Source organism: Carassius auratus, chromosome 9 (genome assembly GCF_003368295.1).
Source record: "Carassius auratus strain Wakin chromosome 9, ASM336829v1, whole genome shotgun sequence".
In the NCBI taxonomy this organism is placed as follows: domain Eukaryota; kingdom Metazoa; phylum Chordata; class Actinopteri; order Cypriniformes; family Cyprinidae; genus Carassius; species Carassius auratus.
Genome location: NC_039251.1, coordinates 24,966,145 through 24,992,365, shown reverse-complemented (window position 1 = coordinate 24,992,365; position 26,221 = coordinate 24,966,145). Strand labels below are relative to the sequence as shown.

General features: G+C 38.3%; 1 long non-coding RNA gene across 1 annotated transcript; it reads left to right on the top strand.

The window, feature by feature from the left end:
- The first annotated feature begins 624 nt into the window (after window positions 1-624).
- On the top strand, window positions 625-26,209 carry LOC113108873 (uncharacterized). Its single transcript, XR_003292819.1, has 3 exons — window positions 625-673; window positions 1,536-1,690; window positions 26,013-26,209. It is a non-coding gene; the product is annotated as an uncharacterized LOC113108873 (long non-coding RNA).
- The last annotated feature ends 12 nt before the right edge of the window (window positions 26,210-26,221 follow it).

Sequence of the window (26,221 nt, the reverse complement as noted above, 5' to 3'; positions counted from 1 at the left end):
ATTGAATTATTTTATAAAACTGCATTATCTATAATTAATCTGATTCATATTTGTTCTGGGTGCTGCAGGCATCATTTCACATTCATTAAAAAATAATAATAATAATGATATTGTGTATATGCCTGAATGTGATTTTTCAAATGATTTAGCTGATATTTGACATATCTGCAACTCTTGTTAAAGAGCCACACAGATGGGAAATCAAAAATTACCTGTATTACAGTGTATGATGTAGCTGTCCATCTGTGTAAACAATATGCAAAGTAATTAAACCAAAAAGTACACGATTTATAAAGTTATTGTCTAAAGTAAGGAGTCGACTCTGAATCGCTGAAACGAGTCGTTATAGATTTCAAATCTTTTGCCCATCTCTATGTACGTCACTAGGAATACTTTGCATAATAATCTCCGCCTACCGTCTTGGGAGAAACGGAACTCTGACCTGCTCCACACACACAGACACACAGACGCTCTGGTTGGTGTGATAGCATCATGTCGAGGAGACAGTGTGTTTTTAATTGTAAAGGCAAGTTTGTTTTATTTTCACTGCCAAAGAATGAAGATCAGAAGAACCAATGGCTAAAATTCATTTTTACCACAATACCAGAGCAGTACAACAAATCCCTTTTGTTGTGTTCACAACATTTCACTGATGACTGCTTTTCTAATCTCGGTGAGTACAGCGGGATTTTCAAAGCGTTTGTCCATAAAAGAGGGTTCATTACCAACTTTATTTAGAACAACGAGCATCTCCGAATCACAGAGAGATATCTATAGAAAGCTTGACATGTCTACTTTAAAACTAAACAAGTGCTGCCGAAATCAGATTTTCTATGATAAAGTAATCCATATGAAAACAACGCTATGTCCGTTTTTCACTTCTCCCTTCTAATGTGGCCACGCCCCCGCGCTGAACGCGCTATTCAGATTCAAACTGAAGCGCACGGTTTGAATAAACCCACACAGAAGAAAACGCTTTTTATTTTACTGTTTGTTTCGCGATGAGAGGAATAAGACATAATTCACCCCAAAAAGATGCTAACGCATAGTTTACCGTGGAGGTGTGTGCGGAACAACCAATCAAACCTGACTATGTCAGTTGACCAATCAGAACACAGTATGCTACCGAAAGGTGGGGTTTAAGGAAACTGAATCTTTTGAACAGCTTCGCGCGAACCGTTTGGGGATCTCTGAGAATTTAGGTAATTTTAAAATGATATTTTGACAAAATGACAATGTTTTTTTTAACCTTGGATGGATTTAAACCTAATGTACAGGACTTATAAACAGTGATAGGAAGCTTAGAATTTTCATCTTACTGGCTCTTTAATGTCTTGCTCCTGGCCTTTAGATTGCATGTAATGTTAGAGATCAATATACTCTCAACAAGACTTAAGTAAACATTTTTGCTCTCATAAAAGCTGTTTATTTTTCATAATAGGTACAATCATTGGATTGTTTTCTTGCCAATGTTCCAGAGCTCTCATGAGTTTGATGCACGGAAGCTGCTGATGGGAATAAATGTTTTACTACAGGCAGACCGGAGATGTGTAGAGAGCTGTCAGGAGCGTTTGAATCAGATTCAAACATCCTCCCAGTGGCAGATGGCAGGAGATGGCCCGAGCCGCAAGTGACGAGAGACCTGCAAAGGGGACATGCTCTGTGCATGTGTGTATGTGAAAATGATGAGGTACAGACTCCCATCCGCAAAACTGCATAATTGTCATGTCTCATATTACTTCATGGTCTCTTTCGTTTCACATAACTTTTAAGAATCAAATCAATATCCAATGCCAATTTTGAATTTATTTGGTAAGTGACATGATTTGTAAAATACTTGTGAGCAGTCAACCCGTCATTAACACAAGCCATATTTTTGTGTTGGGGTTTATTTTGTGATACTGACGGCTGAATGTACATTATTTCTGTATGCATCATAAACTCATTTTGTTTAACTACACCGACATCTAAATCTAATTAACATTGGTTGTTTCAACGGTTTGCTCCATTCCAGTAAGGAAGTACTGGAGCACTTCTTTCTAAAGAAGCAACCTAATGCTGTTTAGTGGACGTTTAGTGAACAAAGAATAGAGAGAATTAGAATTAGAGAAAACAATTCTTCAGAACAGCAGTTTTGAGCCTGAATGTGACACACAACACAGTCACCCCCCTCCCAAAACATTTTTTTATCTTCAAGTCTAATTTAATATACTGCATTTTTGTGGCTTGAAAAGGAGATAAGTCTGACTCTCATTGTCTTTCTCCACACTGAATTTATTTGGATTGAAATATGTGATGGCAAAGACCTCTGTATAATATTTCTGTGGAGAGATTCCACACCTGCCTTCAGATCTTCTATTTAATCATGTTCCAGGACCAGAAAGTTCCAGGACCTTCTTGAGGCAGGGTGTCTTTGAGTTCATTTTGAGAGCATGTGCTTGTTTATCACCGCCTTAGAGCAGCTGTTACTGGTCTACCCAGAAGAACTGTTTAGCTTCAGCTCTTGTAAATATCTACCTAACAACAGATTTACCATCATGTTGAACAAAATGAAGTAACAACCTGTCTTTTTTTTTTAAGCTACAGCAACCCCATCCCCTTTTAGGGAGATTGTCAATACCAAGTGCCCACCAACCGCCCACTTCAAATGGGCGTGTGGAGAAGGACCTGTGCTATTTTCCATTAAGGTTATTTAAACACCATAAGTGGCATGTTTGGGTTGATGAAAGCTGGTGTTAGCCTCGTCTCGATGCGCTGTCTGCCGCCGTTGAGGTATTTGGCAGCAGCATGCAAACTGCTGCTGAGATCAGACGGGACTTCGTACGTCTCACGTTTCCCTTCATGCAGCAATTATATTTCATAGCCAAGGTGAAATCAGCACCAGCCGTCATATTGTTTCTGTAGCCTCACATCTCTGGGTTATTATTCCCCTGTATGCAAATGGGGGGATGTGGGAGGGGGGGAATGCAGGTTAAAAACGGCCAGTCATATGACTGTCAGAAAATTAGAGATGTCTTTTGCAGGCTGCTCGCAGTCAGTCATTCTCCTGCTGCGCTGCGAAAGCCTCTGACTCATCTGCCTCCAGCAAAATCAAATTACCTTCCTGTAAAAAGGCTTTCTCTCTCGCTTTCCGCACAGTGATTGTTTTGAAAATAATTATTCGGGATGTTTTGATCGTTTTATAGCCTATTGTTGGTGAAAGTTGGACGTTCGGTTGTCGTGGGGGAATGGACTTTATGAAATATGATTATATTGATGCAGTAAAAATGCCTTCATTGATAATGACATTATAAATCATCTTTGGTGCTTATTATCTATACAGAAGATAATCAAATTCACGTCTCACTGGGAGAAAATGATAAAGTTTGTGAGAGTGTAAATATGTGAGTGTGTGAATAAGAGACAGTGAAAGACGGAGGAACGGGCTGCTAGATCAGTTTTGTAATTGCAGCTTCAATAATTTGATGTTTTATTTTGTTAGCATTACCTTGAGATAGTTGGATTGGACATCAATGTCTGGGTAGGCATTTTTTTTTTTCCAGAGGAGGAAGAAAAGAATAAAGCAGAGTGAGCCCAGAATGGCTGGAAGGAAGGAGACAGATATTTGACTCTGCAAAGAGAGATTGCCAGATATTTCCTAAACAGAAACAACGCAGAAATTATCATTTGACACACAGAGAGAAAAAAAAATCCTCTAAAGCAAGGAAGGCAGTGTGTTTTGAGTGAAGTGTACAGTATTGTAACCAAGCGAGAGATAAATTTTGCATTTTTTTTAGTTGGAAGAGTAACAATGGAAGTCTATAAGAGGGCCTTATTGAAAACTAGTTTTTCAGATGTTATTTTTTTTTCATTTCATTTTTTTTATATATTTATTTATTTTGTTTATTTTTTTCATCAGGGAAGACTGTGTTAAGTTGTCACAGGTCTATAACTATAAGGTTTAAAATGATCCTAAATCTCTTTGAGACCTAAATTTTGATGCATGTGAATAAAGTGGCTTTTCTTGCACTTGGTGCCATTTGTCGAATTTTGTATGGAAAATGCCTTTACCTGAGTCTTTTTAGTTGTCTTACTAAAATCTTCTTCATCACTGGCATGCATTTCAGGATAGTTTTTAATGGATTATAGCAGGTAAATAGTTTTTGCGCACTTAGTTGTTTCGCTAATGATTTTGTACATGCCTGAACAGACTGTTCAATTTTTCAGGCTGGATCGTAAACCGACTTAGACCATTTTTCTAACTAGATGATGCCAGTTCACTGAATAGAATCAACTCAAATGAGTGAATCATTCACAGCAAACAGTTCGCGAAATTAAAAAAAAGTGGAGCAAAAGAAATGATCACTGAAATATTGACAGAAATATTGAGTGTTCAGTAAAACAACAAAAATGCAGTTCACAGTCATGTTTTTAATTATTAAAATGAGACATGATACTTAATTAATTGAATCCTTAACAATGAAAAAAAATGTATGAATCATTTTCAGTTTCTACCTCAAGAAGGTCCTCTTGTCTGTATTTGTTAGACCTGTCAGTATTTTACTCATTACTTTACATGATGATACACCATTACGTGGCGACAAACAGCTTTCCTCTTTGAGTCAATCATCATTCAGCTGATTCCTTCAACAACACTGATTCATTCAGGAACTAAAGTTAATGAACAAATCTCTGAATCATTCATTCAACTGCTTTGTTTAAACAATCTGTACAAAACGTCACCATAACGTGCATACATTTGAATCGAAATCTACATTGCATATGAATATTTTTATCTCTGTTGTTGTTGTCCTGTACTGTGTCCTCAGTCCTTGAGTTCAGCTGATGACACACATCTCTTTTCAGTGCTGTTCACAGGATTTTAAAAGGCTTTTTACAAAATGTCAGTTTTTGGGCTGTGTGTGTTTATGTTCAGCAGAGTTTGGATACCTACTTATTGTCCCTCATAGTACACGTACACACACAAACTCGTCCCTCACCCAGTACTTTCCCCACCTTTTAATGGGCTTATTTTTAAAATTCCACTGCTTGAGCAAGGCCATGGGAACACAAGAGGAAAACATTAGCATTACCCAGAGGGCGGCTTAGCCAGTTCCAGTGGGTATTGAGGGGTATCATTACCTTCTTTCTCAGGTTCTTTCAGTGAGTAAGCACTGCGAGACATGTTTTATCAATCACAGCCTATTGAAACCCTTCGTTTAGCCTGTGTGAATGTGTGTGTGTGTGCAGGTGGTGTGTTGCATGAGTTCCAGAAGGCAAAGTAAAGACGCTGTGTGTGTGATTGCACTGGAATGGCATATGAGCTCTGTGGTTTGGTTCCCCCGTCCTTCCATCTCTGCCTCTGTCTCTGTGATAGTGTCTCAGCCGGGGAATGGAGCACTGCATGGTCCTATAAACTGCAGAATAACAACCCCCTCAGGAACAGGAATTACTGACGGCCCCAGCTGCTCTAGCTACGGCCCACACAGACATGTACAGACAGAAGTATGTGCCATAAACACTAACTCGTGAACCTGTGATAATGTTTACCGCCATGCATTTACAGTGCATCGCATGCAGAGACCCTCCAAAAACTATTTGGATATTTATGCTACAATCAAAATTATATTTTTGTTTGTTTGCTTGCATTATTTTTTTGGGTGGTTGTAGAAAACAAAAGCAAAGTTATAATAATAATTAAGGTATTATTTATTATTATTAATTATTCAAAAAGGGACCACCTTTCTAAAATATAATGGAAGTTATATAATTTAATTTAAAAAGGTTCATTTATATGGTGTGTGAGAAAATTATTAGGGGGCATATTCTAAATACAATGTGTTGTTTCCCAAATTAAATAAATAGCCTTTATAAAGCCACTATTTTCTAAAACAAATTGTTTTTTAATATTGAAAAAATATTGAATATTGGTGAAAATGTGCTTTATATATAGTTGATAGCATGTTTTTACCTACTATTCAAGTAAAATGAGATGTATAAACAGTAAATGTTAAACCTATAGCTGTAAATATTAAATGACATTTAGTAAATGTTTAAAATACTGTATTAAACATATGTAATTGATGTTATAACATATATATGTAATGTAGTTTGGCTGTATAGAAGCACACGACACAGGAGTAATTCAATAAACAGTCTTTAATTCCAACTTTAATTCAATGGACAGGAGAACGAACAACCACAAACACATCAATTCAAGACAATACAGGACAAATGAACGCAGGAGAATACAGGGCTTAAATAAACAGAGACCAAAGAGCTAATTAATCAGACACAGGTAAAAAGAATGACATAATCAGGGTAACACAGGAAAACTAGGTCAAGGGAAAACACATACGGAACGTGATAATATAAACATAATTAATTAATAAATATAATTTAAGATTATTAGGTTAAGTTGGCATGAAATGGAACTTAACCCTATATCTATCTTCTAATTGCGTCTTAATGATCTGATTGTAACCATGCATATGTTTCAATTTTTTTTCATTAAAATTTATTTCAGTCGTCCAGTGAAACTTCTTTTTGGTGGCACATGCAGTATATTGCAGTGTGCAGTTCATCAACTTCAACAAACATTTAGTCTGCTTAAACTCCACCCCTTTCTCACATGTAGATCTGCCTCCGTCAAGTCAAAAATGATTGAACTAAGTTACTTCTGAAAAAAACAAAAAAAATCCACTCAGATGTACATGATGTTCAAACACTTTTTGTGGCCACTGCATATTCTCCAGGGGTTTCATTACCTACACAGTTAAATTTGATACATCTTGCACTCAACAAGTGTACTTTTCTGTTGATTCCGTCTTTGCCTTACCACAGGTGAATTCACACACCAAACACTTATCAGCAACAGGAGAGACAGACAGGGAAAGGTGTTTTCAAACACGTGTTATGATGCCTATCCAATTTGTGCAATGTCAGAAAGTGAGAGAAAGAAAGCGATCAGTGTGACATAAAAAATGGCCACAGCTTCTTAACTACAGGCTATGAACCATCTCATTTCTCCTCTCCTGTTATTAAACTAACTGTCAGTCTATACGTTTGTGTGTGTGTGTTAGAGTTTTTTTTCCCTTCACTGGGATGAATAGACTCACTCGGCCCCTGGTAACCTGGCTATAAAGTCTGCCCAATTGTTTCGAGACATAATTCATTTCCTCCTCCATTAATTTCCTCTGTGTTGTTTTTAAGAGTGTATGCTGACAGTACACACAGCCTCGGGATGAACACACACAGTGATGTTCTCCCTTCCTGCTCTGACCCCATTGACACACAGACATCACCTATACAGACCTGCTGTTATCGTAACCATTCATTTACATGCTGTGTAGGAGGAAGAAGTGTGTGCATGTGTGTTACAGAACAGAATAGCTGTGTATGTTTGATGAAACAGACCTGTAAAACGAAGGTATTATTAAACTCCAGCAGATGTGCATCTCGATCACCCTCCTTCCCTCCTTCTCTTATGTTTTCCACCGTGATAAAGCAGCAGGCAGTAACAGGTTGTTTTCTACCTGAATTTGTTTTTGTTTCAGATGTTGACTCCGTAGAGAGATCCAGGTGGCTCCAATGATAATTAAACTCCAGGGCATTCATAAGGTAAAAGCAGATGCCAGCAAACAGTCTGTGAAAGCCATCTTCAGTGGCTCCGATAGTGAGGCAGGTGATTTACTGTACACATTGCACACAGATGTGGTTTTCCATTAAAGAAGTACTACAGTATGAACATGTGGAAATGTGAAGTTCTTGGTCATGCTGGACTTCTGAGATGTCGTTCAACGTTTCCTGACGCAGTAGGACTGATACATGGTTGCTAGGGTTTCTAGCTTATGTCTCGCTGGTAACAGACCATTGCCGACTGATTTGCTCTCCGTTATTCATCTCAATGGCAGTCACTTGGCTAGCACATGCAAAATCGGAATTATTAACATGGGTGCAGCAAATTTTGCTTCATCATCAATGTTTTTTGACCATGAACTGTAAGGCCATGTGATTCATTCAATAAAAACTAACATGCTAGAGCTACTTTGTTTTTGGCTTTGATCTATTTCAAATGTATTTATTGCCATTTATTTTATTTTATTTTTTCTTAAAAAAATATATTTTCTGAGAATGTTGAGCTACTTTTGAATGGTCATCAATGAAGAAACGTATTGGTGTAGTTACATGAAGGGATAATAAACTAAAGCTGTAGAGGAGAGAGGTGCTATTACTTTTCTTAGTGATCAGACTTGTGGTTTTAACATGGTTTATAGGTAAATGGATGAAAAATCCCATAGCCTTTATAGTAAAGGATGAGCGATCTATCAATATACACCTTAAACTTGCTCATACTGCCAGCAGTATTCATTCAGATTATACCAGCGATTCCCAATTCCAGTCCAAGATTGGCATCGTGAAACAATCAAGGCGATTTCTTTGATGGTGGCTCCTAATCGGTGGTCCTGTGTCATGCAGTGAAGGTTCAAAGATGGCTGTTGTCACGGTCTTGCGACCAAAGATAGCCTCAATACAGCGTGATCATAACACAGTGTGTTTTCTGGTACTATCCATGTTTACGAACAAACAAAAAAAAAAGTCAAATGACATCAATGTGACATGGCGCTAAAACATAAAACTGCTATCTCAAGCTCTCCTCTTCTGCCATTTTCGCATTTTCGCATTTTCTGCTAAAGTATGATTTATCGTGCTTTTGATTTACTATTGTAGCGCATGCTGATGATGTTTTATTCTTTTATAGTAACACATATCTTAGCAGACGAATCAATAGGTGTCATCATCATACAAGCTACACACATGTTGTAGCCAAGTTTATTAGATCCATGTCACACACTGGGCATGGCCATTTGTACATTATATGGGTCTCATCCACATCAAGCTATTTTTAGCTGTTCATATCCGAAAATTCAAATCCATTCGAAAAAGGTGGATAGTATTGCTAAAATCGTGCAGTGGGAATGATTCGCTGATTCGCATGTTCAGCTGTGTTTAGTTTTAGAGCCAAACTCTGTAGTAAAGTGGATCTCCTGGTCCAGATTTGAGGATCCCTGTTCTAACTGATGCACATTTAGGGGGCAGTGTAAACTTCTGTAAATATATAGGCCTACGATTTAAATTCACATCTCATGCACTTTAATGACCTTTAAATTAAACAATATGCTCACTTGGAACTGGAATCATGGCAGAATATCCATCCTTACGGTTGAATAGAATAAACGTCTAAAGTGATAAGAGATGCATACATAATGTGCAGAGCAGGGGGAAATTGTTTCAGTGTGAACTGCATCAGGTAGTCAACAAAAAACTATCAATGTATGAATTAAACTCTTCTTTTCCACATGTCATTGTATTATATCCATCTATATGTTTTGTTATATCCATCCATCTATCTGTCTGTACAGACATATGATATAAAATAGCAAAATCACTCCTTTAATTGATTTGCCATTCACTTTTGAAAATCATTGGGATCATGTCACTTTTCACTGAAGCAACCTTCCAGAACAACCCTAAAACTGCATAGCAGTGCACTAAGAAAACTCAAGGCAGCATGTTTTGCATGGACAACCACCACTCACATTTTCTTCCGATTTGTTTATGAACACCGTATAACAAAGAGTTACTAGTCTCTATCTGTTGATCAGAGGGCTAGTCATAATCCTTGAGATATAATACAGAAAAATGCATCAGTTATGGTTTATGTAGGTGAGAGGGCACACTGTATCTATCAGATGACTTCATTCTCCTCAAAAGCCTTCAGTTGGCTCCACAGTGATAAAATCTGCTTTTGATGTTTGATCCCGACCAAGCATGTGAGGTAACTTACGGCCTTTAGACTGTAAAGACTCAAGTCTCACATGCATGAGTAACTTCAGAACGGCTCCATCCTGCCTGGCAACAGTGACAGACAGACCATAGAAATGGATTTTATCTTCTAAATCAAACCACTCTGTTGACCCAGACAGTCAGACAAGAGGATCATAGCACACAATCTGGCTGGTCATTATGAGTAACGAGATTAAAACTGCAGCAGCTGTCAAACAGCAAATCGTCACCACCAGGCAGAGGTCAGTCTCTGTTACAACATTTAATCAATAAGTAAATTGATAAATCATGTTTTTGCAAATAATTACAGAAGAAGAAAATATAATAAACAATTAAATGATCCACAATGAGAAAAAAACATAGTGATTATAATCAGTCTGCCCGGCTCCATTAGATTAAATTATGAGTATTAGCATTTGTTTTACAATTTAGAATTAATTTAATCATGGTGGGGGAAAAGTATAGAAGTAAAAAGTAAAGAAGACTTTTGTATTAAAAGCCATAAATGTAGACAAATGTTTCTTTATATATATATATATATATATATATATATATATATATATATATATATATATATATATATATATATATATATATATATATATATATATATATATTAATAGCAATTGTCCAAATATCCACTATGCCTGTTAGTATAAAGGACTGGGTCTGATCTGGACAATATGGGGACAATATAGCATTAGAAGAATAGCTAATGGCTAATAGTAGCTTGTTAGCTCTCCACTGAGATGAGTCAGGGCTACCCACAGGTGGTTCCATTAAACTGTCTCAACAATAATGACAACACATCTAATAAACTGTGGCACCTCAGTGAACGTCTATACAGTCAGAGCTTGCACATTCTCCCGCTGTGGGCCCAGAGCAGGATACTCTAAATCAGTTCAATTAAATGAATAGAAAACTGTATTGATATGATAACAGTATGCATGCAAGCTGTGCATGATTGTGTTCGTGCATCTCTTTTGTCCCAGTTGTAGGCACTCCATTTAACACTCCGTGGGGTTGAATGTGACGCAGAAAGCAGGTAATGGACAGAATTGTATTTAAGATTGATATCAAGGCAGTGTTCGTTCATCAGATAATGGAGAAAAGCATTATACTCAGATATATATTCACCTTCACTCTTATCGGTCTGCAAAAATATGAACTGCACTATGCAAATAGTGTTGTTTGGGTGTGTTTGTGGCATTATCATTACATTTGTATAATTCCTTTAGTGCATTGGGTATTAAAGAACAGGAGCAGTTCAAGTGAACTCCCCCATGTGCTGTACCTTTAAGGAAAATGTTCAAAATTATTCATAGTGCTCTTAGTCCCCTGCCATCTTAGATCTGAGAGGTCAGATTTAAGAGGATTTTAACCACAGTAAACATAATCCAAATCATTTTCTTATTAGCACACTGGCTGCGGAGTGAGAACCCCGAAAATGCTGGATTAGAAAGAAGCAAAATCTAATTGTGATTTTAGGTCTGCCTGCTGCCGCCGGCAACGACCCCCTCTGAGATTTCTGCTGGAGGTCAGAGGAACATCTTTGACAATAGGTGGGGAAAATGAAAGAAAAACAGAATTGTTTTACCACCTAAAAATAACAAATAAAATCAATGCAGTGTCCTCCCTGTTGACCAGATGATGCCCATGCGAAATCTCATTCACATTCTGCAGCACAAGGCATGTCTGGGAATGTGGAATGTGCCCCTGTTAAAAAATACATCCTTTTCAATTGATTTTTCCTTCGGTGGTCCTCTTTGCACCATAACCAACATTTTGAGTCAGAATGTCATTCAGGTCTTTTTATTATGTGAAATATATCAAGCAAAGTATGGAGATTTTAGTGCAATATCATCCCAGTGAGGATTTGTTGCAGGTGGAAATGTGGCTTTGCAGGTAGACAGGTCTTAAGAACTAACACTCTCTGCCACTCCCACACACGTAGACATGAAAATAACATCAGAGGATGAAAGGATGGGCTAACAGCTGGATATGAACGATAAAGTGTTCTCTCACCTTCTTCCGAACATCCTTAATCCAGCTAGAATTGATTGACAGATGAGGGCGGTGAGGCTGCGCTCTGTCTGACCAAAACCAAGATTGCATGAGATACAGAATATATGCATTAACATTTAACTGTTCTAACTGCTTTGCTGGTAGAGATGATGCTGTTGAAGATCATAATGATGATAGTGATGGTGATTATGTGACAATGATAGGTATGATGCTGAGACAAATGTTTAAGGTAATGATGACAGTATAGATAACAAATATGATGCTGATGGTGCTGAGATGAATACAATAATGCTGGTACAGTAATTATGAGGATGATGGTAATGTTGACAGTGCTGCTGATGAGGTAATGATGAAGATGATGATGCTAATGAACATTTGGAACAGGTATATCATTTTCAACGCACTGTACGCGGTAGACCAATCACAACAGACTAGTCCATCTGACCAATCAGCGAAAGGATGGTTTTAGAGAGACTGAATCTTTGAACTGCTTCAAATGAATTGTTTGAGCATTGCTGGAAAATGAGGTGAAAGTAAATGCGTATTTTGAGAAAACAAAAGCATTTTTTGACCTTGCATGCGATGAGCATTTTATGTACCCGCAGATTCCAAATACTCAAATAGTTGTTTCTCAGCCATTATGACAATCTGATGATAGCGATATGACAATAATACATAGGTGATGTTGATTATGGTGGTAGCTGTGATGGTGATGTAATGAAGATGAAAATAGTGATGAAAATAATGATGACGATGATGGTGAGACGATACTGATGAGGGTTATGGTAATAATGACAATATTGATGATGATTCTGGTAATGATAGTGATATTATATGGAAGGTGATGGAAATTATGATGATGGTGATTGTAATGATGAGGATGACGGTAAAGATGACAGATGCTGAAAAAATAATGGTGATATGATCATGACTATAGTGGTTATAAAAGGGATGAATACAATGTACAACTCCTCTATTGATAGCATTGGTGCCTGTAGGTAGTCTTGTGACTTTGGGAGCATGTAATTCTAGTTGTCCTATCAGTCCTGTGTCATGAGACTCAATGTGAACATACAGATTTGTTCCCTTCATCCTTTCTGCCAAACGCAGCAGCCACAAACCACAAACCTTCTCATTGATCTTCAAGTCGTGTGAGGGCTGCTACTGTCCTCAAGATTCATTCTTTCACTCTCTCTATAATACTATTAACAGCCACCTCATTCACAGCAAATGTCATCCATATCATCATAATTCAGTGATCTGATATCAATCTGCATGACTACACTTTAAATTTAGACTGGGAACAAAATGACTTTCTATATGTGCATATAGGTATGCGATATTTAACTTTTATTACTTCAAGTAAAATTAGGATTCTCATTCCCAATTTATTGTTTCTTCCACCATTCTCACAGACTTCCTCACGCTTCCTCTGATGGATTTGAACAATTTCTTTGGCATTTCTAATATGTGGCTGCTCTATCCCATCGCGCTGTGTGCTGTACACTAAATCCACATGGCGTCTGACTTATTAGCCTCTTTGGTTTCTTATGAGCTCTACATTTCACTGCGGCTCACCGTTGGCGCATTTATTAAGGTCTACGCAGCACACTGGCACCGTATGCCACGGAGGGGGAGTGAGGATTAACAGCAATGGAGCTACAGGTCTTAATTTGAGGGCAGACTGTCTTTATGTTCCCCCAGTGTGCACGTCTGAGCACACACAAAACGCAAATGTGTCATCGTATGCGTGGAAAGCAGAGAATGAGACCCTGAAGCGCCATGCCTGTTTAGGTATCCATTAGTGGACACAAATCTGCATCTTGCCCGCCGTAATGGCATCTGACTCGTAGATTGATGAGACAGTGCAGTTGCTTTTTAAATATTTATATCTGCAAGCCAAAGAGGGCTGGTACATGTCTGTGGAAAATAAAAGGGCAGAGAGAGAGAAGACAGCAGACTTTTCTCAGGCCGGTCAGGATGGCGGGAATAATTCACCGTTCCGGCATGTCAGTTCTTCAGCTCTGTCGCTTCCAGGGTCTCCGCCCCCCTTTCTCCTCACTCCTTACATGGTGCGCTCTCTCAAAGGGATTTTCATGTTCATGGAAGCGCTGCTATGGATGCCTGGAACAAAAGATAAAGGATCACCTCCTCTTCATAAAACCCATTTTAAGGACTTTTGAGGAAGCCAACAGAGGGACTTTTTCCATGTGTGTTTTGTTTAGTGCGGCCTAGTTCGCAGTTCCCAAAGACACGCCCTACACATAAGGACAGACAGAAAGGCCCAGCTGCTCTCCTTTCCTCTCCTTCTTGTCCTTCCCATCCTGCCAATGCACCTGCCCTTTTCATACCATCCGATAACTGCCATTCTTTGCAGCTGGCCTGATCAAAAAAGGATCCTGCCTTACATTAAAAGCACAGTTCCACCAGAATGCTTTGTGGCCTTTCCATGTGTCTGTCTTTGACCAACTGACTCGACAGGACTCGTGCTGCCAGAAGACATGTTTGTGATTTTGAGGTAATTTGTTTCCCATGGAGAATCGTCCGGGCCCGTGGACATACTTTTTCAAAGGAATGATGTTCTGGAAAATGCCTGCAGCAGTTCGGCCCTTTGTATGGTGTATTGTGTCCACTAGGATGTGCCAGACTGGACATAATACACTAGATTAGGACCTTCACAGGGGGTCTGCCATTCTCATGGTCAGACTGGATCTAATGAAGGTGTTTGATGCTCTCACAGATGGTCAGGGTGAGTTTAGGGACATACCCCAGAGGTGAATGGAAGGATTGGAGCTTCCACACTCCCGGAAAATGAGGAGGGATTTGGCTCACGGGTTGGGATCATATTGAATTTTCTAACACTGCATAGAGGGATTTAAGAGAATTGTTTCTCGCTGGAGTATAAAACTGTTGTCAAAGAATGTGTGATTCATCCTAAAGACATTTTTTCTGATCACTACAAGCACCCCCAAGATGGTTCTGACCACATGACATCCTGTTTGTCATGCAATATGCAGCACAAACATGTCAACCTCACGGGACTTGACTAATTGTTTGGATGGTGTTCATGTGTGAAACTCAACTTCTTGCCACGTCTGGCAGATCTGCAAAACACTCAACTGGGACTCTGCAGTCAAGCTCCAAAGAAACCGCCAATGAAAATAAGCCCACTCCCATACTTCCTCCAACAACTGCATTTAGCATAACACTGTGACACCAGGGTACAACAGCAACAAAATATGCTGTAGTAATTTTCTACACTTATAAAAGTGCATATAAAATTTTGTATTATGTTTAAATATTTTTAATAAAGCCTATATGCTTGAACTAGTTTAGGGTCATAGGGTCAATGACACAAGTAATTCTGATGGAAAATGACTTAAATACATATCTTCCATGAAGAACATGTTTTTAATGTTTTAATTTCTTAAAAACAATATATCATTATTATTATTTTTTTGGGGGGGGGGGGGGGGGGGGGTTAAAATAATTTTTTATATTCTTTAAAAAATCTGATAATACTGAATTACTGTAGATATGCAAATAATTATGTAAAAAACGATAATTATGAATTAATAATTTTATAATTGTAAAGAATATTTTAAGGCTCTGTTTAAAAAAAACATGATTATATGTATAGTCTGTAAAGAAAATATATGCATATATAATATAAGATCATTATATAATTTTCTTTTACAATTTTTTATAAGGTATATCATTATTTAATTTTTTACATATGAAACATACTTAAAAATATTAATTACTCAGAACTTGGTATATGCATGCATTTTAGATAGATGTTAACTTTTCATTGTAATGGAAAGTAATTTCTTCATCTTTTCTTTATTACTCATATTTGTCATCGACTCACTAACAGTTAAACAAATAAACTTATTTTCCTAATTTCCTGCACATTCTGTAGGTGAGGCATATAACTGTGCTATGGAAATATGAAGAATTGTGTCCTGGGAAAATGTATGACCCGTTCAATTAAAATAAAAATGTTCCCCATGACGTCTTCAACAAAACATTTTACTCTTAGCAAAAATCCAGCTTCTCATTTCACAATCAGTGCCAAGAAAGTTCACCAAAAGTGTGTGTCCACGTGAGACAGGTCAATGAGCGTGTCCATGGGGGGCTTATCTAATTTAAAATTAATCAGCGTTTTTGACTTCATGCTGTGCACCTCAGGAAAAACGACATTAGAGAGAAAGAGAAAAGGTTAGAGATCTGCCTTCCTCACTGCAGTCAGGTGGCTTTATTATAGAATATGGATATTGTTAAAGCCGCTTAATCCTTGCCTGAGGAAAGGCAAGCAGACAGGAGGGATTGTACTCCGTCATATTCCTCTCAGCCTTCTTTCATTTTTAGTGCACTTAAATCTCATTTGCGGCCAAGCATGGTCTCAGTTTTTTTATAAGTAACCCAGGCCGCAGGTGACACAGACCATAATATCACCCACAACTCATATTGACGGTCTCAAGACGAGAAGTTCTCCCTTTCATACAGTTATATTACAGTAATATGTTTGGGGGATGAATTACAGTGCGAGCCATCAAAGAGCACTGCAAATGTGGATTCTGTAAAATTCCAGGAGAGATTCACAGCGTTTGAGCTTATGGGAAAGTTGGTGTTGCACTATGATGAACCTAGATGCACGATGCAGTGTCACATCCTCTAAACTGTTGAATTGTCACATCAAATGCCCTGCAAAAGGCTGCAGCTCCTCTCATCTCTGTGTCTTAGGTAATCGACACTCAGTAACGGTTGTTATGGAAACAGAAGCATCTAACCACTTTGTCACAGTTGAAGAGTAGACCAGGAAAAAGCACGGTGTGAGTAGATGTACATTGAGCTGAGAGAACTTTTCAATGTTTTCCCTCATACGGATATGATTTGGATGTATATGTTGGAAGCTCATCATGGTTCGGTGTAATGCAAGAGCCCTATGCTCGGAGCCAAAACACTTTGCTGCTTTTCAGTTGTTTTTATGGCAAATTGAAAAATCCTAAGAAATCATGTCTCAACAAATTTGTTAGTAATAAGCTCAAGGAGGATGCAAGCGAGCCAAAGCCATATAAAAGGAAGAATGGCGAACGCTTGTCTCCAAAGCAGCAGCATGCTGGGAAACTATCTTTAACACAATAGAAACGTCAGCTTCTAGTCATCACAGCCACTGCTCTGCTGTTAGCACCAGAACGGTAGTTAAGTCTGAATGAAATCCTGTCTGTCTCATGTGAAGTTTGTCTGTTTGTGTGGCTCGAACGCAGCTGTAGGCTTCCAGTAGGTGCTGAGAGTCACGGCCATCATACGAGTACTGGAGGTATATCCTCCCTTCAGGCTCTCTGATCTAAAGATAGGCCTGTGTTCTAATGGAGCAAAAGAGCTCTGGTGATCAAACTTTAGGTGTATGACTTCCTTTTGTTTTGTGTAGTACCTGCTGGGAATCAGTGAGCCAGAGCAGGAAGACAGACACAGCTGAGTCTGTTTCCTGTGGGATGTTGAAGGACATGAATTCTGATGCTGTTTCTCATGTTGTGAATCAGTGTACCCTACCATTTACAAGTATGGCATTGGTAAGAGTTTTCTTGTATGTTTGCAAAAATAGTAATATTGTGAAATATTATTATAGTTTAGCGTAATAGTTTTCTATTTTTAATATAGTTAAAAAAAAACATTCCTGTGATGGCAAAGCTGAATTTTCAGCATCATTACTCCAGTCTCCAGTCTCACATGATCCTTCAGAAATCATTCTTTTTTACTTTAGATTTATTTTTGCCTTTATTATGATAGGACATAATAAAGAGGTGACAGGAACTGAAGTGGGAGAGAGATGGGGGGGCGTGATTCAAACTGGGGACACCCATAGCGCTAGGGGTGTGATGGTTTAACAAACTCACGGTTCAGTTTGTATTTTAGTCACATTTTTGGTACAGTTCTGTATGTGCTATGTTTAGGGGAAAAAATATATTTTGTCAAATAAAATTCAAGAAAATAAGAATAAATAATCTAACTAGAAGCAACTGCACAAATAAATACAATACAGCAAAGATACCAATAAAATAAACAGTGCTTTTCGGGTGTTTTAGGTAGAACTAATATTAGTTTTTAGGTAAAGAAATTGAATAAAGTAATCAAATGTAAAATTACATTACATATTTGACTATATATTGACTATAATATTAATATTTATTCAAATTACAAAAGCTATTCAGTGAGTATAAAGCAGTGAGTGATTTTCTAGTCTTTTGTTGATCAACATTAAAGGCGTCATATGACGTTGCTAAAAAGAACATTATGTTGTGTGTTTGGAGTAATGCAATGTGCTTTTCAGTCTAAGGTTAAAAAAACACATATTTTCCACATAATGTACATTATTGGTGCTCCTCTATGCCCTGCCTTTCTAAGACGCATAGTTTTGACAAAGCTCATTGTTCTGAAAAGCGAGGTGTACTCTAATTGGCCAGCTATACAGTGCGTTGTGATTGGCTGAATACCTCAAAGCGTGTGACGGAAATGTTATGCTCCTTACCATACTGTGATGCCGTGTGTCCAGGCACGACAAGACAAAACCACTAAAACCCATTACATATTATGCATTTGTTGCATCCAGTGGGGACATAATTACTGATTATAATTACTTGACCTATGTGTTTTCATGCATATCTTTCTGCGTAAACATAAAACCATGTCTACATTTGTGATCGGAAAGTGATAAACAAGCCCAACACTGCTGAAAACTTGCATTTGAATAGTCAGGGGCAAATTCTTTAAATATAAAACATACTTACAGGCTGTGAGTCAGAAGCGCTAGACTGTCCTTGCAAATTTGGAACTGCCCAACTTTATAGAACAGACTTTGAGCACAGACCCATTGTAGGCTAGTCTGCAGGTTCAGGAAACAGTCCTGCTTAAAATGCATCACACACTGCGGGCTTGAGTGAGAAATGGCTGGAGGGTTAGAGAACAGTGCGGCCAGCGGGTTCGACGAAGGACACATGTGAAGACCCCAAGCTGGACTCAATCCAATCCAGCAATGCACATTGAGAAGTTAATGTATTTTCTCAGCGACCAGCACGGATCAGCCCTAGGCATGATGAAGCGGATATCATCCTCTTTGGAAGGCCAAACAAAGTTTCACTTTCACAACAAAACACGCCATCTCCACAACATGGCAGCAGTCCCAACAGTTAGAATAAAAGTTATGTCTTCTTTCTTTGCGTGAGCATTTGGGTGGCGGTTTGCAAATCAAAGTGCTATAACTTTAATAGAATGCACAATCCAGTATATTGATAATGTACGCTCAACCTAATACTTTTTGTCTGCTAGGATACCTACCAAGATGGACATTTTGACATAATTTTTGTGTGAGTCTGTCTATTCAAGCACAAGACTTAAAAGATAACTCAATATTTGCATCGTTCTGAGATGCTGGTTTGCACGCTTCAGATGAGCGCACACACAATTCTTCTCATGGTGGACGCAGTTAGATTTTTTTTTACCGATTTATTATTATTATTGTTATTATTATTATTATTACAGTCTGGATATTGTGATACATTTGGTTCAGGATACTTTAACAGAAAGTTCAAAAGAGAACCATTTACTTGAAATAGCGATCTTTTATAACATTTTATAACATTTACTGTCACTTTTAATTGGTTTAATGTGTCCTTGCTGAATACAAATATTAATTTATTCAAAAATAATCTTATTGACCCCAATCTTATTTAAATCTTGGTGTTGTTAAGTGAGTACTTCTAACACATTTCAACAAATTTAAACTCATTCCACCTTTTTTCACCAAAATTATGCCCAGACATCTGCTGCACATAACACAGCACATGTGAGAAAATTCAGCACAGAGACAGTAATGAAGACTGACACCAAGCTCTAAGGGCCAATCTGTCTCAGGATTGTCATGGCAAAGTTATGGTTATTGACATATTAAAATGTGCACCTCAAATGTCACCTTGGACTTTCAAAATCCCAGCCATTTCAAAGATGTCCGTGAATAAATAAACAAATCAAACGGGGAAATACGGATGAGTTGGCCTACTGTGTATTGCATTGTTGTTATTAACGGGCGGGATTCAATAGCGTCGTCATCTTGGCGGGCGGAGTGACAGCACGGAAGAGCGCGAAGGACGGAGGCGAACAGCAGCCAGTTTTATCACCATCAGCCACGCAGGTTCTGCCAATCAGCGCCGCGCAGGGGATCGGCTGTCACTCACGCAGACTGACAGGGAGCTGCGCGGGGTTGACTTGGCAGCAGCTGGAGGCTCGCGATGGCTTTTGAAAGGTACAGTGTCTGCTCCTCTGAGTCCAGCGTGCTGGTGGCCAAACCTGACGTACCGGTGACACACATGAATGAAGCGGCTTCTAGAGTCTCTCCTGAGGGAAAGCGCAGGCAGTTCATGTGGAAATGAAGCACTGAGCTTCTTTTCAGCGTGGCGTGTTACCTCTACTGTAAATAATGTGACCGGTTAATCTGCCAGCATAAAAAAATAATACAAATAATTCAAATGAGCTCTATTACAAGAGGGATGGATTTCTGCCAGATTTCAAACCTGTTAATAGAACACGCATTTACTGACAGGAGCTTCTGACCCCAAATGCATTATTTCCACTCCAGTGTGCTTTCATCTTGACAGTAATGCCATACTTAATGATTACCATAATCATGCATCTTATTTACATGCTCACACAAGTTACATAGAAGAATTTCCATCCCAGCTGGTTGGATAATTACCAGTCTGAACTTGAGATTGACTGGTCTAAGCTGGTGGAACATCTTGAATCAAAAACAACCAGCTAACATGTTTCAAAATACAGCTACTAGATTTTCCACTAGGGACATTACAACCAGAGATTGTCTTATTATTGGGAGATGTGAGGGTCTATAGTACTTACCATTGGAAAAAGCATAACAGCACACTTGGATCATGTGAGGCACCTCAGGCAATGTTACACTTCCATGTGTACCACCAAAGACATTAGCATTTTTGGGCTAAAGGTTGCAGGCTTGCCTTCCAGTGGCATTGGTACAACCATGACACATTTACAGAAAAATTGTGTTATTAGTATGGTATCTTGTTCAGAATACAAGTACTATAGCACTTTTGGTGTGACTTTAAGCCAGACATTTTCTGGCTAACAAAGTTAAAGTTTGGTGAACTCTGACTTGTGAATTCGTATCATGTGAAGTATGACCATTGGAAGACAGCATGACCTCTTAGCTAAATAAATAAAAAAATAAAATAAAAAAAAACTTTAAAGATGCAGGTTTGCAATGTTAAATGTTATGTTTTTCAAGTTTCAAACTTGAAACTTGATATTTTTCCATTTTGGATCAATATTGTATGTTACGGGTTGATTTTATATTTCTAAGAAATGTGTCTGAGAATGTGGTGTCAAGACCATTGCAGAGTCTGAAATGCTCAAAGTTTAGTGTGACTGATTTTAACTGCTGTATCTGTGTCACATTAGCAAAATTTGGCTGGCAAAAACAGAGAACAGAAGCCACATTCAACCCAAGCAGCTTTTTGTTGGTTAAAGAGGCATATCCATTTTACCAGTTTGAATCTTTTGCGAAATCTGCAGGAATTTTTCTGCTCTCACCCAAAACTTCTAATGGTGTGGATTTCACCCGTGAAAATTTGCTGAGCAGCAGTAGATGTGACTGCACCTTTAATGTTTTCCTTTTCTATTCTTCATTATTGAGCTCACCATGAAAATTATCTGCTCTACAAAAAGAACAGATGTGTGATGAGAAAAGAGCTGATAAAACGTATGAGTTTCTCTGGGAGAAGTGCTCGGCCTCCAAAAGCTCCCAGTCTAAGCCACTGTCTGCTAGCCAGAATAAATCATTAATTGGATTGGAAGTCCCTTACAAATAAACAAACACAAAACAGTTCTCCTCCACCATCTCCTCTGTTCTTCTGGCACCCAGACGGTTTTTCTTTGCTTTTGTTACAAAAGTTTCTGGCCTTAACTTAGGCGGAGGTCTGAAGGGAGTCAGATGGCTCACATGGGATCAAACACACACTCGTGATGGATGAGTATAGAGCTAATTTGGATGCTTTCTTTCCATCCTCTGTCTCCAGCTCCTCCGAGAAGTGATTTGATTCACAAACAGTAATTATGGCTGTGATCAGCTATTTTCTCTCATTGTTTTTAAAATGCTGTGGTTAATATCAGCAGGCAGAGTTTTTTTTTTTTTTTTTTGTGATTAAAGTAATCCTGAATCAAGTATAATGTTATAAATGATTATATATTTCAAGAGAACGCTTGACATTTTCCTCAGCTTACCCTGAGCTCTTTGTACTGCTTTCTGCTGAACTTCAAACACGTTCAGTCCTGTAAACGGAGACATCCAGTCATCCATAGACTTAGACTGCCCCCTAGTGACTCATACCTTAATGAATGAACATCTGCTCTTCGCAGTATCACAAGCTACTGATTACTTTTTGTCAGAGAAACTCTGTGCACACTATCGTTCAAAAAGTTTGTCCTTCTTTTTTTACGGTTAGATGCATTAATTTGATCCAAATTTTATCGAAAGTTAAAAAATTGTTTTTAACTGCTATTGTTATTTTAAATTGTAATAATATTTCCCAATATAACTGTTTATTACTGTATTTTTATCAAATAAATAGTTTTGCTGAGCATAAGAGACTTTAAAAAACATTTAAAAACTTTTCAAACTCAAACCCTGTACTTAATGTACACGTCCATTCAAAAGTTTGAGATCAGTTAGATTTTTTATGTTTTTAAAATAAGTCTCTTCTGCCTGTCAAGACTGCTTTTTTTTCCAAAATACAGGGGGGGGGGGCAGTAACATTGCAAAATATTGTTGGAATTTAAAATAAGGGGTATCTATTTTTTTATATACTTTAAAATATAATATATTTCTGTGATGTAAAGCTGAATTTCAGCATTATTCCTCCAGTCTTCAGTAACTGATGACCCTATATAAACTATTCTAATATGGTGATTTATTATCAGTGTTGGAAACAGTTTAGCTGCTTCATATTTTTTGTGATAAATGTTTTCAGGATTCTTTGATGAATGAAAACATAAAAAGAACTGCATTTATTTAAAATAGAAATGTTTTATAACAAACACTACTGTTTAAAAGTTTGAGGTCAGTCATTTTTTTATACATAAAAATATATATATTTTTATTCAGCAAGGATGTGTTAAATTGATGCAAAGTGATAGTAAAGACTTATATTGTTAGAAAATAGTTCTATTTGAATAAATGTTGCTCTTTTTCTTATTTTTTTTTAAATAAAAAATTCTGAAAAAAAAATATCACAGGTTCCAGAAGGATTTAAGCAGCACAACTGTTTTCAGCACTGATAATAAATCAGCATATTAGAATGATTTCTGAACGATCATGACACTGAAGACTGTAGTAATGGTGCTGAAAATTCAGCATTGCATCACAAGAATAAATTATATGTTAAAGTACCTTTAAATAGAAAATCACTATTTTATATTGCAATACTATTTCGCAATATTACTGCTGTTGTTTTTTCTGTAAAACACTCCAGTAATCTTTGTTTTATTTACAACTTAAAACAGATTTTTTTTTAGTTTACTTCTCAAAGGTCTTGGCCTGTTAGTCTACAAAACTAAATCAGAACAGTAATAGAGACCTTTTCAGCATGGCCAACATTCACCCCCTTCAAGAGAAAAGGCTTTTGGTCCAGGGAATGACCTTTTTAACAACTCCTGTGAAGGTGGTTTACTTTTTATCACCTAATGTGATCTGAGATTGGACATCCAAGCTGCCATTTGACATGCACACTGCAGATGTACGATTGCAATCACGACCGAATGGCCATTTGACTGAGATAGATGTATTTCCCTTCTCCATTCTGAGGCAGTCTAAATTGAATGTGTTAATAAGAAGAGATCTTATCTGTTTGTATTGCGCGGGCACATTTAGGACGCTTCAGGGACTCCTGACTGAAAGGCCCATTGTGTTCGGCCACACCACAAGATGTGATGAGATCGTATCAAGTCCTGTGTACAGCGCTGGTGAACTCTGAACAAGTGTCAGGAGTGTGTTATCTGTGACAGACTGCTTTTTCTACAGGGTGAGGATGTGAGGTTAGTGTATGTGGAGCAGCAGAAACGAGAACAAACATCAGAGCTGAAGGTTTTCTTCATGCGAGGGAATATGGATTTGATCTTGACAGACTTCATGTTCATGTCTGTTTCAGTTAGACCACAAAGGCAGATTAAAGATGAGGCACTGGGGCAGACAGGAATGCTTTCACTTTCTCTGGCTGGGTTTATTGATCACTGGACATCATGGAGAGCTCAACATCTTAGGCTGTTTAGAGAGCGGCCTTTCTGAGAAGTGGGGGCAGAGTCTGGCTTTTTGCTTCTAGAAACCACAAATGCTCCTGCAGGACTCCCCAATGCGAAGCTCTGTCTGGATCAAGGCTGTTCACACACATTCTTCCATCCTGCTGTTATAAGACCACAAACACCTCTATCGCATGTCCATTTTCTCAAAGGAGCATTCACAGAGGAATTACCGTGAATATGAGGATCTGACTTGCAAAAAGCGTTTATGTCCTCGTAGAACACATTACAAACATTTTTGAGACCTCTATTTTGTACCACCTGACCGCTGAAACATCATGCAGAAACATTCAAGATGGTGTTAAGCAGTTATCTCATAATATTTTTGTGATATTAAACTCAAAACTGTTTAATGTGGCTACAGCACAGAGTTGAAAAATGAACTAATTTACAGCTAAAACTATTCCTTTATAAGGCATTTGCATACCGTTGCTTATTTTATAGTGCCTTTGTCTATTGATTACATAAAAATTCATTTCAGCACTATTAGTGTTGCAACAGAAAAATATAACTTTTTGGAAGTAATGTCATTCCAAGAACATCACAGCTATGAGAATGTCATGAATCCTGTCCATGAATTTCTGTCTACTTGCCACCAGAGGTCGCCTTACCATTTATTGACTCACATCACTCTGGACTACACTTCCCATGCTTCAATGCACTACTCACCTGAAACCAATCTCACACGCTGCTACCAATAACACACAGTATATAAATCAGTCTCACACCACCATTTACTGCAGAGTATTGTTTGCACATATCACTGTGTTAGCGATAGCAACTTTACGGCGCTTTGCCAAGTTTAGTCTAGTCTTGTAACTTAAGGCTGGTTCACACGGCAGGATAATTAGACCGATTTTAGCCCCGATTCACCCCTTCCGACAATTTTAGGATGCTCCGATTATCGTAAAATAATCTGATCAAATATTCCTGCCGTGTGTGGTGTGTTAAGACTGCTCTCCTCTGCTCGGAAGAATGTCGGGACCGCTCCGATCTCAAATCGGGGATATCCAACATGTTGGATTTATTTGGCCCGATTTCTTCTCGTTTGTGGTGTCCCCCGAGGACAAACAATCACGCAGCCTGTGGACTGTGGGTGTAGCCAATCAGAAAGCGAGGTGACGAGGCAGTGATAGTACCGGGAAACAAAATCAAAACAGCCGGCGTATATAATATAACAAATACAAATAAAGTCGATGGGCATAACTACATCCACAACTGCAGTCCACCAGAGTACAAACGAATATATGAACGTTTATTTCAACGGTTATTAATCTGTGTAGTACGTAACAACATTTCTATGAGAGAAAACAACAACTTATCTCCATATTATGATATAGCAAGTATAGTCCATGCTCGCGTTGTCTCCACCTCTTTGACCATCGCCTTTTCTTGTTTTTCTTATGTTTTTTCCCGTTAAAAACAAAGCACAAACTATGACCACTGCATCCTCTTCGTCCGCCATGATTGTTTACTCTAAAGTCACGTTTGATCTCGAGGGATTTTGCGAGATTTCCAGTCTGACCTGGGAATGCTCGGGAGTCAAATCGGTTTGTGTGTGATGTGTTGATTTTGCCGTGTGGCTGCACACCACACACGGAACGACCAAAACTGTTAGATCCGTGATTTTTTATCGCTGTGTGTGGGGTCTCTCATATTTGGAAAATCGGCCGACAATTTTAAAATCGTCCCGTGTGAACCAGGCCTTAGCCTGTTTATCTTATCCCATCTCGTCAGTCTGCCACCTGTCTTAGATTAACCCCTTTGTCTTTCCGTTTCAGACTATGTTCGCCCCTCGTCTGGACTACTGTCTGTTTGGACTATCTGTTTAACTCGCCCCCTGGATTATGTTAGCCGTTGATTGACCTATGACTGTTCACTGGACTGCTCTTGTGTCTTGCCCTCAATATACTGGTTTGCCGGAGTTCAACCCCGCCTGTGGAGGACCATGTCTATGAATAAAGCTTTGCGTATGGATCCCCATTTCTCG